This window comes from Oryx dammah, unplaced genomic scaffold (assembly GCF_014754425.2).
Source record: "Oryx dammah isolate SB20612 unplaced genomic scaffold, SCBI_Odam_1.1 HiC_scaffold_11, whole genome shotgun sequence".
NCBI lineage: Eukaryota > Metazoa > Chordata > Mammalia > Artiodactyla > Bovidae > Oryx > Oryx dammah.
The window spans coordinates 22,063,742-22,073,342 of record NW_024070195.1 but is presented as its reverse complement, the minus strand read 5'-3'; the positions used below and the strand labels follow the sequence as shown (position 1 = coordinate 22,073,342).

General features: G+C 41.2%; 3 non-coding genes across 3 annotated transcripts; 1 reads left to right on the top strand and 2 right to left on the bottom strand.

The window, feature by feature from the left end:
* Nucleotides 1–2,244: 2,244 nt before the first annotated feature.
* TRNAL-AAG lies at nt 2,245–2,326 on the bottom strand. The gene has a single exon. It is a non-coding gene; the product is annotated as a tRNA-Leu (tRNA).
* Nucleotides 2,327–5,738: 3,412 nt separating this feature from the next.
* Nucleotides 5,739–5,810, bottom strand: TRNAE-CUC. The gene has a single exon. It is a non-coding gene; the product is annotated as a tRNA-Glu (tRNA).
* A 570-nt stretch (nt 5,811–6,380) lies between these two features.
* On the top strand, nt 6,381–6,453 carry TRNAF-GAA. Its single transcript has one exon. It is a non-coding gene; the product is annotated as a tRNA-Phe (tRNA).
* Nucleotides 6,454–9,601: the final 3,148 nt, after the last annotated feature.

Here is a 9,601-nt window from a genome sequence, read left to right as displayed (position 1 = left end):
ATTTGTCAAAGGTGTTTTACAAGCTAATGTTTTTTAAAAACTAACAAGTTTAAGAAATGCTGGCTAGGTGGGAATTTTTCTTCCCTTAAAGACTTCTCAGGGTTTATAATATGCTAATGTTGTTTCTAAATCTTAAACAAAGGAACTGTAAGAAGCATTGCTTTCCCAAAGGGAAGGACAAAAAGAATCCTGTTTGGAAGAGCACCTTCATGCCCTCTTGTTTCACAGAAAACATTTTGGGAAATGGTTACACCTTATCTAATTGGACAAAGAGTCCAAGATATACAATTTTCTAGTAGCAAATTGCAAAGGGAATTACATGGCTTATTACACAATAGACAGATTAAACATTGGTCTTTAGGTTCAGTGTCTACATTATATTAGAGCATATTCTTTATATAGGCACTTCTTATATAGTTTGTTGAAGAAAACTGAGATGAAAACATTTAGGCTTTAACTCTAAAATTGTTTCTATGGAAAATGAAATTCTGTATATGTGGCTTTTGGATGATACAATGTGACTTAAGAACAGAGTTCAGGATGTGTGGAGGATTCATAGTGTTTTTCCAGTCTTTTTTGAGTATGAAGGCCCCTTATTTGATGATGAAAACTTTTCACCAACACCCTCTCCTTCATGCATACACATACTACAAGTAGTTGTACTTTAATGCTTGATGCAAAATGTTGTCATGTTCTCCAGAAATCTGAGGTTTCATTCATTACAACAGCATATATGCTTTTGTAAAATGTATATACGTGTTCAGGATGTTTATTTTACCTCCAAATTATGACGTGCATTTAGATTTTGGACTCAAAAGTCCTTAGCCCATCATGAGAACCCTCAAGTGCATCCTTTCATGTCACTTCTTTAGTCCATCTTCTAACAGAATCTGGCAAAGTTTCCATTCCAGTTTAAATTCTGGACAATCCTAGAGTGTTGCTGTTTTGTGTATTGACTACAGAGTCATATCTTTCAAATACCAGTTAACTGAAGGAGGTGGCAAGCCTGACATCCCATTGTGAAAGTTGAGCAACCTTTGTATTGAGCCCAAATAGAGCAGACTTCACCCTCATGAGTCCATCTTCAACGTGACCGTTATCTCCCTAAAATAGTCCTATGATCGTGACACCTGGCTTTATTTGTTTTCATTGAAGTATATAGTTGATTTACAATATTTTGTTCACTTCAGGTGTACAGTTGCCTTTAAAACTCCCAACCGACTCTCAGTCCTGCAGTAAAAATCCCCAAATTACTAGCTCAAACTCCAGGAATCTTTTGATATTTCTTTAACACTGAAAATGAACATCATGAAAAAACGCTGAAGAAGTTTCGGATATTTTACCTATGGAAAAGTCAGCACATTTTAAAAGAATCCTAAAGTGGGGTGACAGAGAAGGCGATGGCACCCCACTCCAGTACTCTTGCCTGGAAAATCCCAGGGATGGGGGAGCCTGGTGCACTGCCCTCTATGAGGTCGCACAGAGTCGGACACGACTGAAGCGGCTTAGCAGCAGCAGCAGCAAAGTGGGGTGAATGCTCAGTCACTCAGTTGTGTCTGACTCTTTTTAGACCCCAGGAACTGTAGCCCACCAGGCTCCTCTATCCATGGGATTTGCCAAACAAAAATTGTAGAGTGGGTTTTCATTTCCTCTTCCGGGGAAATTAGGATAGGTGACTCTGCTATATAGTTGTAAATTTCGGAAAATATTTGTATGCCCTCAGGTCAAGAAAAGATTTTTCAAACAAGGAGCGGAAAAAAGACGATTTTGATACTTTTCTCCATTCCCATCCTGTAAGGATTTCCAAATTAGAGGACACGAAGTAAGTGAGCTGAGAGAAGCTGGAGAAAGGATAGTGACTATTTTGAGTATAAATTATTCCCTCGGAGGCACTGGAAGGATCTATACTGAATTGCAGGGCATTCCCAGGAATCTAACATCCACTCATTTGTTTGTAATAAGGATTGTATGCATGAAAGCACTTTTTGTTTGTGTTATTGTATCCTCGGGGCCTAGAATGATGCCGAAAATATACTGGCAGCTCAAATAGATAGACTAAACAACAATGTATAGACTAATGAGCGCATGTTTTCCGTTGAGCATTGTTCTGGGGTAGTTACCTATGGCCCTTGGGTAAAACGGGGGAAGATAAGCAGTGACTTTGTAGGATATTAGAACTGTCCACTTCAGGCATGAAGCAAAGTCGTCTAACATCAGGCAGTCTCACAATAAAGAAAACAACCCTGGCAGCGGTGGGATTCGAACCCACGCCCCCGAAGAGACTGGAGCCTTAATCCAGCGCCTTAGACCGCTCGGCCACGCTACCCCTTCCGGGTAGCGGCTTTTCCTCATTTTTACTAAGAGTGATAGTCTTCCCTTTTCGGTTCCCTCACGTTCCCCTCCTAGGACATTTATCTGGCGTTCTCCTCACCAATATTGCCATAGAATTTCTGCCTGGCGCTCAACCACCACCCAGCCTGATCCCTGATCCCTTATTTCCCCACAGTTGGGAGTAGCGGGAAAGGAAACCCGGGGATCTGAGCCGCCCTCCCGTTTGTAACCAACCCGGGAGGAAAGAGCTGCAGGTGGTCGTGTGGGTTGCAGGTCCGCGGTGGACGGTGATGTTCCGCGCAGCCGCGACACAGCTGCCAGTCCAGGAATGGTTTTGGATGAGGGAACGCTAGGGGGAAAAGACAACCCGACGAAAGGAGCAGAGAGCCCAGCTCTCAGGACGAACGCGGTCTCTGCAGAAATGCCCCCAGGACCAAAGGCATTGGGCGGTTCATTTTGAAACGCCAAGGTTTGAATAAAAACTATAAAGAGACGCAGGTTCCATCCCTGGAACGGGAAGATCCCCTGGAGAAGGGCATGGCAACCCACTCCAGTATTCATGCCTGGAGAATCCCATAGACAGAGGAGTAGCTTGGCGGGCTAGTCCATGGTGTCATAAAGAGTCAGACACGACTGAAGTGACTTAGGACGCATGCATGCATTATCCTTAGCTGCAATACTTTAGCAATTACCAGGTGTTATTTTCTAAGGAGATTACCTTAGGAAAATCACTAAGAAAAAGGATTCTCAATAGAGCAAAAGCAACATAGTCACCCCCTACTCTTCCTTAAAGCTTCTTTCCCTAGTTTCTCCATATATCCCAAGTTAGGAGCCTCTTTTCTCATCTGCTGTGTCATTTCGAGCCCTCTCCTTGGTTCTCCCTCTCGGTCCCTCACAACACCAGTAGACTCCCCTCCACTATCAGTACTATTAATATGTACTCCCACCAGTGCTGGATGGCAATAGGGACATAATTTGATGGAAACTGACTCATTGGAAAAGACTCTGATGCTGGGGGGAATTGGCAGGAGGAGGAGGGGACGACAGAGGATGAGATGGCTGGATGGCATCACTGACTCGATGGACGTGAATCTGAGTGAACTCCGGGAGTTGGTGATGGACAGGGAGGCCTGGCGTGCTGCGCGATTCATGGGGTCGCAAAGAGTCAGACACGACTGAGCGACTGAACTGAACTGAACTGAACTGACCACTTTGTGACAAGTTTAACCCTCAAAGACAAAGAGCAATGATATCCTCCTGCTAGGTACTAACTAGTTTAATACTTCATCAGCGTCATCTTGATCCATCAAAGGCATCAATTCAGAGACCAGTTTTCTCTTTCTGAGGTTTGCATTCCTACATGGTAAACTAACAAGGGGAAAAAAGAAAACTGAAGAAATAAATTGAGATTAAACTGACTATATCAAAGATTGGGCATCAAGAACCCACTCATTCATTCAACAAGTATTGTTCCTGGGCACCTGGGTGCTAAGCTGTACACTGAGTATTCAGTAGAAACATTTGACCAGTGCTATCCTCACCCTCAGAACTACCAGGGAAGGCAAACATTCATCAGGTAATTATAACTCAGGGTTGTAAATGCAGGAGGGCTGCTTTCACATTTAGTTGAAAGAGCTAACTTAGCATAGATCTGGAAAGGTCTGGTTGGAAGAATTTATGAATGCACTGAGGAATGTATGTTGGAGTGAAACAGACCTGGTGAGAAGTGTAATAGGGAAAGTTTGGGTGGAGGGGGGCCTGAACCTGCAACCCCTTTCCTCCAACAGGCCCTCTCCTGGAGGGAAGACAGAGATCCATGAAGGAGTGAGATATGGGAGCAGAGAGAACGGAGTGAAGGAGAAATGATCTCCATGCAGAAGAAGAAAATTCAGGTAGCTTTCAAAGAAGAGTCCTTTGTCTCTAATCCAATTAAGTTTATGTGGAAAAATTAATATTTAGAAAAGCATTAAACACATTTAAGGATTCTACACAGTTCCTCTCTAAAAAAACAGATATTAAAAAGAAATGAAGCAAAAGATTCTTGCTACATAGAAAGGAGACAAAAAATGACATCATTAGATGTCAATAAGAAGATGTTGTTCAAGAGGTGTTTGCCATCAGGCCTATAGGTTGATTCCCTGTGAAACATTAAGCAAAAAAACACAACTGCTTCAGTATACAGAAATTCGACAAACTACTACTTTTATGCTTAGAGAAAAATAAAATTTCTTACATAAATTGATATTACATAGGTGTTAAAATGTATTAACATAAGAAGACTGTTGGCAAAATAACAGAGGAGTGTCCCAGCTCAAAGAGGTTTTGAAATTTGGGAATTTATATTTGGGGGTTGGGAGAGAGCAGGAAATGTGCAATTAGTTAGAAAGAATGCTACTGTTTCATTTAACAAGATCATAAAAACACCATCTGTTTGTAGAGTAAGATCAGGGACACCATGATTTCTATTTGGAAACTTGTGAAAAGTTCAAATGCGCACTGAACTTTTATAAGAAATGAGAAGGAAATAATAAGCAATACACCTGTGACTGTTATTTAGACAAACCAAGTAACAAATATTCGTGCCCCAGTACTGTCAGACAAAAGCTAGTTATCACAAAGGCATGAAACTGTCAAAAGTCAGGAGACTAACAGGATCTGCTTTCCCTCAAGTAGTTATCAATAAATTTCTCAGGTGCGCATTCAGACATGCTCAATACTTTGCCTGTTTCTTAGTTTTTGATAGTTTTCCTTTAATGTCTAGCCTTCCCCTACTTTCTTTCTTAGCAAACCCCAGACAGTTTGCAAATTCGTAGCTAAAGAGAGGTGGAGACCCTGGGGAGATCAGGCAGTCTGGAGCTCGCCTAGGCCTAAGATTCAATTACCCTGCCAGTAATTCTCGGGCGATCTCCCTTCTCCCACAGCAGTGAAACTAGAAAATCCACTAGAGAGAGTGCTTTTCAAAATTCCAGCTGCTCTCCGGATTCAGAAACTCTCCCACAACCAGTGAAGACAAACGTCCAGAAAATAGCTTCTCGATTTCTTTCATCTTCATTCGTAACTGTTTTTTCATTATGTTATGCTAATCTCGATCAACTCCTAAAGCTAATCAATTGCCTCCAAAATTTCCCTCTCAATGGATCATCCAATCGAATAAATTAAAAATTTGAGGCATTTAGGAATAGTGGACAGCTTTTTGATCAATGACAAGTAACTAACTCATTTACTCACTTTTTGTAAACCATTGACATTTACATCATTTGTCATTTTGAGCTTGGAATATGAAAACCATTGCAGGGCTTCTAAACCGAAAATGTTTCATATGAAAATTAACAGTTAGTTTGCATACACTTCTAAAGTTTCCCCTATGCGGGAACACTGGTAGCATAAAAACAAAAACGAACTGCCTGTTCCCTGACCGGGAATCGAACCCGGGCCGCGGCGGTGAGAGCGCCGAATCCTAACCACTAGACCACCAGGGAAGGTGATAGAATGTTGTTAAGAAAAACTTACGAGGCTAATGCTTCGTAGGTAAGACGTAGCACTGTAACAGGATCACTTTCGTTTTTACAAGGACCTCCCGTCCAATGGCAGTCCACTCCAGCACTCTTGCCTGGAAAATCCCATGGACTGTAGCCTATCAGGCTCCTCTGTCCATGGGGTCGCAAAGAGTCGGACACGACCGAGCGACTTCACTTCCCGTCCGCACCAACCAATAAAATATGGAAAAGAGGAAGATGAGGCAACGCCGAAGAAGAAGAAATCGTGGCATGTAGCTTCATAGAGTCTCTTTCCCTGCGCCAGACCTGTGGATTTACTCAGAAATAAATTGTAGATTTAACAGTCATTACAGCAGTTCTTAAAACATTAATTTGTAATTGTCTTCTCTTTCTCCTTATAAATTGGTGAGCCATTAGAAGATGAAAGTCCTTTTAAATTTTATCTTTGACTTCCTCAAAGTGCTTATCGTAATGTTTATCAAACAAATTCTTAATAACTAAAAGGGCGGGGAATAAAGTCATTACACATTATTTTAAAGCCTTGTGGGCGGAGCCGAAATAGCTCAGTTGGGAGAGCGTTAGACTGAAGATCTAAAGGTCCCTGGTTCGATCCCGGGTTTCGGCAGGCAAACGGATCGTTTTAATGTTTATTAAAATACTGAATGTACTAATGTAAACAAACTACACACAGAACCAAAAAAAAGGCGACTTTTTTTCCTCAAATTCATAAAGGAAGACACAAGGGGATTGTGCAAAAAGACGATTTTTTCAGTCAGAGAAACCTAAGGATGGACTTCTGCTGCTGCTGCTGCTGCTGCTGCTGCTGCTGCTGCTGCTAAGTCGCTTCAGTCGTGTCCGACTCTGTGCGACCCCATAGTTGGCAGCCCACCAGGCTCCTCCGTCCCTGGGATTCTCCAGGCAAGAACACTGGAGTGGGTTGCCATTTCCTTCTCCAAGGATGGACTTCTACATTTCACTAAATGGAAGTAGTTCCAAATGTGCTAAAGGAAAACCACTTTCCCTTCTTTTCTGTAATATTTAGTGTGTATCTTCTTTCTTGGTTCGGATTCTGTTCCATTTATGCTATGCTCCTCTTTCTTCAAACCTACACCTTCTTCATCCCCATGGAATTAGTCCAGCAACTGTAAGCCAAAGTCAAGGGGACTCCACTTTCTCCCGTTCATTGCTACTTAATGATTCCCCCTTTCCTCCTAATCTTATTCTCTGCCAGGTTCTAATGCAAAAGAGACCAGTATCCCAGGTAGATATAAAAAAGGGAAGTTTAATATGAGGAATATCAATTACATGTTTTTCTCGACGTCATTTTCTTTCAGTAAAAATTTATTGAATAAGTGGACTCCTATGCAATTCTGAAGAGAGAGAGACGCAAGGCAGGAGAACTGAAGAAAGTTTCCCAGAAAATGAAGTCATCTGAGTTGAATTGAAGAGGTGGCTCCTGGCTGGAAGAGAGTGCCGGGCAGGGTGCGTGGTAAACTGAGCCAGAGCCTTGAAAGAAAGAAGAGTCATGATACTCCTGTGGTTTCCTTTTCCCCTATCTCCTAATTTTCTGGTTCTTCACATATTCCAACCTCTTCCTACTCAGAGGAAAAGTTTTCCCTCATTTACAAGGTTAATTAATACTCCAGCTGAGCTTTTGACAACCTTCTCCTAAATTCCATTCTACCCTTGTGTCTTTGATCTCTCTCCCTCTTACCTGCCTCTCTTCAGACTACAAAATGCCTAATCCTCATCTTAAACAAGAAGAGAACACATGCCCTCCTGTCTTGCCCTCAGGCTTCTTCCCCAGAGGCTTTCCTTCCACTCACCACCGAACTTGTGTCAGGAACAGTATTTGTCTCAGCTTCCTTGCGTTAATTGCTCATCAGCTTATGTCTGCCTTCCAATCCTAAGAAAGCATTACCATCAGCCACTCAAGTTTCTAATGCTTTAGCTTTTTTTCCCCCTAAACTTAATTTTGTGCAGAATGCAAACTATTGACAACTCCTCCTTCATGACACAGACTTTCTTGGACATTTTCTCCTCTGTACTCTCTGGCTGCTCTGTTTCCATCTTCCCTCTCCCCAACTTCTAAGGACTCTTTTTAGAAATGGCTACTTCTCAGTGTTCTGACCTCTGTCTTTTTAAAATTCATTTTTAACTTTTAGATGATTGTAAGTTCACATTCAGTTATAAGAAATAATGAAGAAAGATCTCATGTATGCTTTACTGAGTTGCCAATGGTGACACATTGCAAAATTATAATGCAATATCAGGAGCAGGGTATTGATATTGATAAAGTCAAGGTACAGAACATTTCCATCACCACTAGGGTACTCAGGTTGCCCTTTTATAGCAGCTGACCTCTTATTCCCCCCACCCCAACATCTGGCAACCACTAATCTGCTTTCCATTTCTACAACTTTGCAATTTCAAGAATGTTATATAAATAGAACCATATATACAATATAATCTATTGGGACTGGCTTTTTGCACTCACTGTAATTTTCTGGCGATTCATCCAAGTTGTTGAATCTTTCATAGTTCATTCCTTCTTATTACTGAATAGTATTCTGTATATTATTCACCACAGTTTGAACATTCTCCACTGAAGGACATTTGGGTTGTTTCCAGGTTTCTACCAGTATGAATAAATATACTGTAAACACTTGCAGATAGTTTTTATGTAAACATCAGTCATCATTTCTCTGGGATATATATTCGGCAGTGCAACTGTTGGGTAGCATGGTACTTGCATATTTCATTTTTAAAGAAACTGACAAAGTGTTTCCCAGAGTGGCTGCACCATTTTACATTCCTATCAGCAACATATATAGCCTCATCAACCTTTGGCGTTGTTACTAGTTTTATTGTAGCTCTTCTGATAGGTATCTAGTAACAATTCATTGTGGTTGTAATTTGCACTTCCCTAGTGGCTAATGATGTTGAAAACTTTTTCGTGTGTGTATTTGCCATCTATATATCTGCTTTGGTGAAATGTCTCTTCAGGTCTTCTGTCCAGTTGAGGAAGAACTTTTGTGTACAGGTTTTTGAGTGAGAAGTTCCTGAAAATAACTTGAAGTTCAGACCTGTTGCACATCTGTCTTGGATTATACACTTGTCAGGTAATGCAATATAATGAAGCAGTATTTACAAAATGCAATATAGCCTTACTGTTTTGGGGAAGGCCGATTGCAGAATGGAGAAATCCCCAGGATAATAAGTCATTAAGAAGAGTTTCTTCCAGTATGCCTGACTGTACCACCCTACCCCTGTGTGCAACATCTAAAGATAAAGCAAACAGGTAGTGCTTTTAAAAAAAAAAAAAAAGAAAAGGGGCAAGCCCCAAATGGAGTCATTTATGCTAAGCCTCGTTGTCACCAAGCCCAGACTTAATTAGCATTTTTGCCTGCCTGGAAATGTAATGTAAAACCAATCAGGAAATGTAATGTAAAACCAATCAGGAATTACCTGATCAGTATTAGTTAGATAATCTAGCGCCTGCCATCCCCTAAAGGAAAGAAATTTAGCAATTACTAATCATCTTTTTTCCCTAATATAACTTCCTTGTTCCTGCTCACTTCTGTCTACTAGAGCCTTCCATTTTATACAGCTCCTCGGAGCTCCTTCCTATCCGCTAGGTTGGATGCTGCTCCATTGGCATCGATTTTTGCTCAAATAAAATCTTTTTTTTAATTTAAAATGCCTCAGTCTATCTTTTAACAGCAGTGTGCGCACCACCCTGAAGTCAGGTGGTTGGCCGTGTGGGAGAATAA